We start from the raw sequence: 10,616 nt of genomic DNA, 5'->3' as shown, positions 1-10,616 counted from the left end.
GTGGCGACTACATGCAGTATCCAGGTTTCACCAGCAGATGGCAGTGGAAGTCAAGAGGTTGTCATACTGTCGGTGAGACGGTATAGCAGTTGTTGGCAAAAAGCCATGATCGCCCCTATAATTATTTATAACGCGTTTATGAGCAGCATATATTTAACCCGATGTTGACTTTGTGAACAGACAGACAGACAATAGACTAATTAGACTAATTAAGTCATGAGTGTAAACACAAACACTGATGAGACCTTGCGGAGATAATTAGCGCTGTGTGTGTGTGTGTGTGCGCACTAGCACATTTACTAAGCACATACTGTGTATATGGGTATACATGTTCACACACACACACACACAGCCATAATTAAAGGCAATTACGGGCACGCAAAATCACTTTTTCTTAGATTCTAATATAATATGTAGTGTCCTTATTTGTGATAGGCACAGCAATGATATAATATAGGCCTTGTACAATTCTCTCGTTTTGATCAATAAAAAAATAATGTCTGGACCAAAACCCTTAATAATAATAATATATCCAGACCACCAGAACATGTAGAATAGTTATTGCATTTACAATGAAAAAGCGCATTTCCCGTTCCCGTCTGTCACGCCCCCATATATGGTCATGCCACGTGACATCATGTGACATCTCCAATATGGGCATATATGTAGTCGCGACGTAGACGACATTGCCATGCAGGGGCCCTTCTCCATATATGGGGATGTCAATATATGGCCATATCACGCCTCCATATGGTCACACCTCCATATATGGTCACGCCTCGTGACATCCTGCCTCCATATATGGGCACGCCTCGTGACATCACGCCTCCATATATGGTCACGCCTCTTGACATCACGTCTCCATATATGGTCACGCCTCGTGACATCACGCCTCCATATATGGTCACGCCTTGTGACATCATGCCTCCATATATGGTCACGCCTCCATATATGGTCACACCTCGTGACATAACGCCTCCATATATGGTCACGCCTCGTGACATCACGCCTCCATATATGTTCACGCCTCGTGACCTCATGCCTCCATATATGGTCACGCCTCGTGACATCAACATATGTAATGTCAGAACAGGTCAGCTGTATGTATGCCTGTATGCATGTATGTAGCGTGCTCTGCTTGCGCACAAGTAGGCCATGTATGGCCTAGTTGTGTGGCACCTGGACAGAGGCTATATTTAATCATAGCTGTAATAGATTATATATTTATAGTTATATGTCTCGTCATGCTACACAGTGTAAAGTAGATTATATTATAGTTGTATGTCTCGTCATGCTACACAGTGTAAAGTAGATTATATTATAGTTATATGTCTCGTCATGCTACACAGTGTACAGTGGATTATATATTTATAGTTATATGTCTCGTCATGCTACACAGTGTACAGTGGATTATATATTTATAGTTATATGTCTCGTCATGCTACACAGTGTACAGTGGATTATATTATAGTTGTATGTCTCGTCATGCTACACAGTGTACAGTGGATTATATATTTATAGTTATATGTCTCGTCATGCTACACAGTGTACAGTGGATTATATTATAGTTATATGTCTCGTCATGCTACACAGTGTAAAGTAGATTATATTATAGTTATATGTCTCGTCATGCTACACAGTGTACAGTAGATTATATTAGTTATATGTCTCGTCATGCTACACAGTGTACAGTGGATTATATATTTATAGTTATATGTCTCGTCATGCTACACAGTGTAAAATAGATTATATTATAGTTGTATGTCTCGTCATGCTACACAGTGTAAAGTAGATTATATTATAGTTATATGTCTCGTCATGCTACACAGTGTACAGTGGATTATATATTTATAGTTATATGTCTCGTCATGCTACACAGTGTAAAGTAGATTATATATTAGTTGTATGTCTCGTCATGCTACACAGTGTAAAATATATTATATTATAGTTGTATGTCTCGTCATGCTACACAGTGTAAAATAGATTATATTATAGTTGTATGTCTCGTCATGCTACACAGTGTAAAATAGATTATATTATAGTTGTATGTCTCGTCATGCTACACAGTGTAAAGTAGATTATATTATAGTTGTATGTCTCGTCATGCTACACAGTGTAAAGTAGATTATATTTATAGTTATATGTCTCGTCATGCTACACAGTGTACAGTAGATTATATTTATAGTTATATGTCTCGTCATGCTACACAGTGTAAAGTAGATTATATTTATAGTTATATGTCTCGTCATGCTACACAGTGTACAGTGGATTATATTATAGTTGTATGTCTCGTCATGCTACACAGTGTACAGTGGATTATATTAGTTATATGTCTCGTCATGCTACACAGTGTAAAATAGATTATATTTATAGTTATATGTCTCGTCATGCTACACAGTGTAAAATAGATTATATTATAGTTGTATGTCTCGTCATGCTACACAGTGTAAAATAGATTATATTATAGTTATATGTCTCGTCATGCTACACAGTGTAAAGTAGATTATATATTAGTTGTATGTCTCGTCATGCTACACAGTGTAAAATAGATTATATTATAGTTGTATGTCTCGTCATGCTACACAGTGTAAAATAGATTATATTATAGTTGTATGTCTCGTCATGCTACACAGTGTAAAATAGATTATATTATAGTTGTATGTCTCGTCATGCTACACAGTGTAAAATAGATTATATTATAGTTGTATGTCTCGTCATGCTACACAGTGTAAAGTAGATTATATTTATAGTTATATGTCTCGTCATGCTACACAGTGTACAGTGGATTATATTATAGTTGTATGTCTCGTCATGCTACACAGTGTACAGTGGATTATATTAGTTATATGTCTCGTCATGCTACACAGTGTAAAATAGATTATATTTATAGTTATATGTCTCGTCATGCTACACAGTGTACAGTGGATTATATTATAGTTATATGTCTCGTCATGATACACAGTGTACAGTAGATTATATTATAGTTGTATGTCTCGTCATGCTACACAGTGTAAAGTAGATTATATTATAGTTATATGTCTCGTCATGCTACACAGTGTACAGTGGATTATATATTTATAGTTATATGTCTCGTCATGCTACACAGTGTAAAATAGATTATATATTAGTTATATGTCTCGTCATGCTACACAGTGTACAGTAGATTATATTAGTTATATGTCTCGTCATGCTACACAGTGTACAGTGGATTATATTAGTTATATGTCTCGTCATGCTACACAGTGTACAGTGGATTATATTAGTTGTATGTCTCGTCATGCTACACAGTGTACAGTAGATTATATTAGTTATATGTCTCGTCATGCTACACAGTGTAAAATAGATTATATTTATAGTTATATGTCTCGTCATGCTATTTTAAGTGAAAGTGTTTGAGTCAGTGTCTGTGGGTTTTATAAATATGCAAATATGTAGCCAATGAAAAGTTAACTAGCGCTTGTGGTTAATATTAACTACATTGTACCCATTGGAACATAGTCTCTCTCTCTCTCTCTCTCTCTCTCTCTTTTGTACATTTCCTGTGAAGTGACAGTGATGATATTTCTATGATTCATGATGAGGTCATCTACCGTCTTGTCCTCCAATATTTATGACGTGTACAGTCATACGTACAGCGAGATCTATTTTTCATGTCATGTCTGTCTGTCATACAGAGAAAAGAATAATATTGAACTTACATTTTCTGTTACTACAAAACTGTGTGTATATACACACACACACACACACACACGCGCGTGCGTGTGCACTCGCACACACACACACACTCACTCACTCACGCATGCATGCACACACACTCACGTGAGTTATTGTTTTCACATTATTTAGTTTGGATATAACTTTTATCCATTTTTTTTTTTTTTTGGGCTTTCGCCTTTATTTTATATTTTCTTATGGAGGGACAGACAGTAGGTTGACAGGACATGGGGAGAGAGATGGGGGGGGGGGGGGGGGGAGACATGCAGTGAAGGCCGTCGGGATCGGGAGTCGAACCCGCGGCACACTGACGGACTGGATTATACCAGCCAAGGTGCCTGGACCGCTGAGCCACGGCCCAGGCCTCCCATTTTGTACTTTTAACTTATACACTTATACATTTTCTATACTAACAAATTAGCCCTGTTTCAAATTCAGTGGAAATGGCAGATCTACAAGCTCAGGTTTGGAGCTTGTAGATCTGATGCCTTATGTGTGTGACGCTGTGGTATACAGTATAGGATCAATTAAGGCGTTCATTTACATTAGAAAGAATCACACCCGTGTGAAGTGAGGGGCGCTTTACCAACACATCATCTGTATTCACATCATCATCATCATCATCATCATCATCATCATCATCGCAATGTCATAACATAACATAACATCATATCATATGGCGATTTTGCTCAGACAAACATTAAACTGTGTTCATCGTTAAAGGAGAATTCCATACTAAAAGGCTTTCTTACCTTTCTTTGTAGTTGTTACGTCCCCACCAAAGAGGTCCAGGTGTTATTTTGTGCAAAAGCTCCTTATTGGCTATTTCCCCTACCATAAGCCCCAAATGAATTGCATTGAATTGAATGGGATGTATGGGGTGTTGTGCTAATTCGCTTATTTCCATCACTCAAAATTATATATATTTTTTATATATCCTCTCTTCATAATGTAAATAATATCCCAAGCGGCACACTTTACTACTTATTTAGATGGAAATAAGCGAATTAGCACAACACCCCATAGCCCCATTCAATTCCCATTCAATTCATTGAGGGCTTATGGTAGGGGAAATAGCCAAAATACAAAACACAATAAAACACCTGGACCTCTTTAATGGGGACGTAACAACTACAAAGAAAGGTAAAAAAGGTTAAGAAAGCATTCTAGCATGGCATTCTCCTTTAATGGCGTTTAATGTTTGTGTTAGTGACAAAAACAAACATTAAACTGTCCATTCGTTAATGGCGTCTAGACAAGACGAGCATTCAAACTGTCTATAGGAAGGGCTAGCACCCCTCAAAAGAAAAAAAACATTAAAAGTTAGAACACGCACGATAAGAGGTTTCTGTCTGCAGCGACGATAAATAGAGCAACAAACGGGTTTCTCAGAAAACGCATATTTAGAAGGAATCGGTGCCTCAAGCCTTAACCCATTCAGTACGGGAACACCTTTTGGTGTTTCATATACTTTAGCTATTTCTTTTTTTAAATCTTGAAAATGTGGCACAAATCTTTATTATTATAGAATATTATATATTCTGTCACAGTGAACGTATTGAAGTCAAATCTTTGCTTCTGGCGGGGGGGGGGGGGGGGGGTCCCTGGAACAACATATTTTCAGATGGGGGTCCGTGGTCAAATACAGATAATTCTGGGGGTCCTTTGACATGAAAAAGGTTGAGCACCAACTGACAGGTTTTCACCAACTGACAGGTTTTCACCAACTGACAGGTTTTCAGAAACTGTTTTTTTTATTTTTATCGTCCTCGGATCTAAATGGTTTAATGGGTTTAAGCGAGTGTGAATTTGCGTTCCGTGCGACAGAGCGGAGCGCGGGATCCAATTAACCCATTCTGACCTGAGATCAGATTCATACGAGGTTTCCACTGGACACACACACACTGGTCTGATGAACCCATTCTGACCTGAGATCAGATTCTAAAAAATGTCAGTCGTTCTTCGATTTTTAAAAAAATAGCAGACCTACAAGCTCGTAGCGCGCCACTCGGTGGCGCGCTACGAGCTTGTAGATCTGCTATTTTTTTCAATAGCTATAAAGCATAACATGATGCTATAATAACACCAGAACGGGTTCCCGTTCAGAATGGGTTAAAAAAGGACATCATGAAGATAAATGGCTCGTTTGGGAGTGATTGATCATTTAAGAGGATTAATTACCGATAACAAACCGTCACCCGTTTGATCAGGCGTTGTGTGAAATGTATTGATTACGTGATCAGGGCGATATACGTGAAGCCGTATATATCGATTGGTCCGACAGGCCCGGACGTCACATGTGATCAGTGGCGCCAGGTCTGGTGATTGTAAGCGACGCTGCAGGGCTTGTTGTTCCCCGTGTGATGTCGCTTGTGCAAATATTCATAGTTTGCAGGTTGAGTTTTTTGTTGTTGTTTTATAGATATTTTTGCGGGGCTTTTTGCCCCCCCCCCTTTGAGAGAAAGTTATTCCTAATGGTTTGAGCCTCAATCATCACCACTCGGAAATAACCAGGCCTTGTCATTTCTTTCTGGACTTTGAAAGCACTTTTAATGAATGGGCCAAGTATACGTTCTCCGCCTGCCTCTTCTCCGCTTTCCCTCGACTGTCTGTTCCCCATGTAAGATGGTCTTTGACAACGCATGCCTCGTGACCATGTGACCATACCATGAGGCCAGTTTGTGACGTTTGACCGGCGTTGAGAGTAGAGGCTGCTTAGTTAGAGGCAGCGGTGGCCGAACGGTTTGCGGAGCGGTCTTGATATCGGCTCAGGGGGTAGAGTGGCCGGATGGTGATCGCAAAGGTTGCCAGTTTGAACCCTGTGGGCTCCTCCCCCAGAGTTAGTGACGAAGTGTCCTTGAGCAAAGACACTGAACCCCCTGATTGCTCCTGATGTGCTGGTTGGTGCCTTGCATGGTTTCCTCCGCCATCGGTGTGTGAATGTGTGTGTGTGAATGGGTGAATGTAATGCACAGTCTATGTAAAGGTGTGTGAATGTGTGTGTGAATGGGTGAATGTAATGCACAGTCTATGTAAAGGTGTGTGAGTGTGTGTGTGAATGGGTGAATGTAATGCACAGTCTATGTAAAGGTGTGTGAATGTGTGTGTGTGAATGGGTGAATGTGATGCACAGTCTATGTAAAGGTGTGTGAGTGTGTGTGTGAATGGGTGAATGTAATGCACAGTCTATGTAAAGGTGTGTGAGTGTGTGTGTGAATGGGTGAATGTAATGCACAGTCTATGTAAAGGTGTTTGAATGGGTGTGTGTGAATGGGTGAATGTAATGCACAGTCTATGTAAAGGTGTGTGAATGTGTGTGTGTGAATGGGTGAATGTAATGCACAGTCTATGTAAAGGTGTGTGAATGTGTGTGTGTGAATGGGTGAATGTAATGCACAGTCTATGTAAAGGTGTGTGAATGTGTGTGTGAATGGGTGAATGTAATGCACAGTCTATGTAAAGGTGTTTGAATGTGTGTGTGAATGGGTGAATGTAATGCACAGTCTATGTAAAGGTGTGTGAATGTGTGTGTGAATGGGTGAATGTAATGCACAGTCTATGTAAAGGTGTATGAATGTGTGAATGCAATGCACAGTCTATGTAAAGGTGTGTGAATGGGTGAATGTAATGCACAGTCTATGTAAAGGTGTATGAATGTGTGAATGTAATGCACAGTCTATGTAAAGGTGTATGAATGTGTGAATGTAATGCACAGTCTATGTAAAGGTGTTTGAATGGGTGTGTGTGAATGGGTGAATGTAATGCACAGTCTATGTAAAGGTGTTTGAATGGGTGTGTGTGAATGGGTGAATGTAATGCACAGTCTATGTAAAGGTGTTTGAATGGGTGTGTGTGTGAATGGGTGAATGTAATGCACAGTCTATGTAAAGGTGTTTGAATGGGTGTGTGTGAATGGGTGAATGTAATGCACAGTCTATGTAAAGGTGTTTGAATGGGTGTGTGTGTGAATGGGTGAATGTAATGCACAGTCTATGTAAAGGTGTTTGAATGGGTGTGTGTGAATGGGTGAATGTAATGCACAGTCTATGTAAAGGTGTTTGAATGGGTGTGTGTGTGTGAATGGGTGAATGTAATGCACAGTCTATGTAAAGGTGTTTGAATGGGTGTGTGTGTGAATGGGTGAATGTAATGCACAGTCTATGTAAAGGTGTGTGAATGTGTGTGTGTGAATGGGTGAATGTAATGCACAGTCTATGTAAAGGTGTGTGAATGTGTGTGTGAATGGGTGAATGTAATGCACAGTAGTCTATGTAAAGGTGTTTGAATGGGTGTGTGTGTGAATGGGTGAATGTAATGCACAGTCTATGTAAAGGTGTGTGAATGTGTGTGTGAATGGGTGAATGTAATGCACAGTAGTCTATGTAAAGGTGTTTGAATGGGTGTGTGTGTGAATGGGTGAATGTAATGCACAGTCTATGTAAAGGTGTGTGAATGTGTGTGTGAATGGGTGAATGTAATGCACAGTCTATGTAAAGGTGTGTGAATGTGTGTGTGAATGGGTGAATGTAATGCACAGTCTATGTAAAGGTGTGTGAATGTGTGTGTGTGAATGGGTGAATGTAATGCACAGTCTATGTAAAGGTGTGTGAATGTGTGTGTGAATGGGTGAATGTAATGCACAGTCTATGTAAAGGTGTTTGAATGGGTGTGTGTGAATGGGTGAATGTAATGCACAGTCTATGTAAAGGTGTGTGAATGTGTGTGTGAATGGGTGAATGTAATGCACAGTAGTCTATGTAAAGGTGTTTGAATGGGTGTGTGTGAATGGGTGAATGTAATGCACAGTCTATGTAAAGGTGTGTGAATGTGTGTGTGTGAATGGGTGAATGTAATGCACAGTCTATGTAAAGGTGTTTGAATGGGTGTGTGTGAATGGGTGAATGTAATGCACAGTAGTCTATGTAAAGGTGTTTGAATGGGTGTGTGTGAATGGGTGAATGTAATGCACAGTCTATGTAAAGGTGTTTGAATGGGTGTGTGTGAATGGGTGAATGTAATGCACAGTCTATGTAAAGGTGTGTGAATGTGTGTGTGTGAATGGGTGAATGTAATGCACAGTCTATGTAAAGGTGTGTGAATGTGTGTGTGAATGGGTGAATGTAATGCACAGTCAATGTAAAGGTGTGTGAATGTGTGTGTGAATGGGTGAATGTAATGCACAGTCTATGTAAAGGTGTGTGAATGTGTGTGTGTGAATGGGTGAATGTAATGCACAGTCTATGTAAAGGTGTGTGAATGTGTGTGTGTGAATGGGTGAATGTAATGCACAGTCTATGTAAAGGTGTGTGAATGGGTGAATGTAATGCACAGTCTATGTAAAGGTGTTTGAATGGGTGTGTGTGAATGGGTGAATGTAATGCACAGTCTATGTAAAGGTGTTTGAATGTGTGTGTGTGTGTGAATGGGTGAATGTAATGCACAGTCTATGTAAAGGTGTTTGAATGGGTGTGTGTGAATGGGTGAATGTAATGCACAGTCTATGTAAAGGTGTATGAATGTGTGTGAATGGGTGAATGTAATGCACAGTCTATGTAAAGGTGTTTGAATGTGTGTGTGTGTGAATGGGTGAATGTAATGCACAGTCTATGTAAAGGTGTTTGAATGGGTGTGTGTGAATGGGTGAATGTAATGCACAGTCTATGTAAAGGTGTATGAATGTGTGTGAATGGGTGAATGTAAAGCGCCTTGGATAAAGGCGCTATATAAATGCACCATTTACCGTGTACATTACATTGTTGTATTGTCCCATAGAGTGTAATTTGTCAGGATTCCTTGTTCCTTCTTGTCTCATTCTGAAGGGGTTTTATGTCATGTTTTACCTTTATCGTCTGGGTACATTTGGTAATGTGAAATAAGGCTGAGTTATTGGTGTTTTGTTCACTCTCACAGTCACAGAGTATAGCGTGGAGACTCAGAAGCTGATGCTGCTGCTCGAGTCTATAGGTTCAAGGTTGTACTTTATTGTTACATTTGATTTTAAAGTTATTGAATAAATTATTTACTTCATTGTTACATCCTGTGTACAGTATACAGGCACAGCAAAGAGTTATGCTTATAGAGTAAAGCTAAAAGTTATAGTAAAGCTTGCTTCTTTGACTCAAGTGAATTTTCAGCACCAGGCCGGCCTCTCTCTCTCACTTGTATAACAGACTGTTTCTACATGGTCTCTCTCTCTCTCTCTCTCTCTCTCTCTCTCTCTCTCTCTCTCTCTCTCTCTCTCTCTCTCTCTCTCTCTCTGTCTTGTTCACACTTTGTCCCTTACTCTCTCTCGTTCACACTCTCTCTCTCTCCCGGGGACTATCTCTCTCTCGGTGTCTCTCGCCCACCCCTCCCTTGTGCATAGGGGTGTTGTGTCACCGGGGCTGTACAACAGCAGGCTGCATCTGTCAATCAATATGAGAGGAGGGGAGGGGAGGGGAGGGGAGGGGTTATCGAAAGCATCTTCCATTATTGTTAGCTCCCTCTGTCTCTGATACTAAATTACCTGGATGACAGGACACACACGCACGCACGCACGCACACACACACACACACACACACACACACACACACACACACACACACACACACACACACACACACACAGACAGACACGCAAGGCCAAGCAATCAATTTACACCACTTAGCTGCTCATTTAGAGTTTATCAATTTGGTTTTCATTTGTTTTTGTGTATTGATCCAAGACAGGCAGGCAGGCAGACAGATAGGCAGACAGGCAGGCAGGCAGGCAGGCAGGCAGGCAGGCAGGCAGACAGACAGACAGACAGACAGACAGACAGACAGACAGACAGACAGACAGATGCACAATGTTTACACACTGAGACATCATACACATTTCTTTTGTTTTTTATCACACGCCAATTTTCAAACAAGAGTTACTC

The sequence above is a fragment of the Protomyctophum bolini genome (assembly GCF_963924005.1).
Source record: "Protomyctophum bolini genome assembly, chromosome: 13".
Classification (NCBI taxonomy): domain Eukaryota; kingdom Metazoa; phylum Chordata; class Actinopteri; order Myctophiformes; family Myctophidae; genus Protomyctophum; species Protomyctophum bolini.
The sequence above is the reverse complement of the archived record's forward strand: the minus strand, read 5'-3'. Positions refer to the sequence as shown.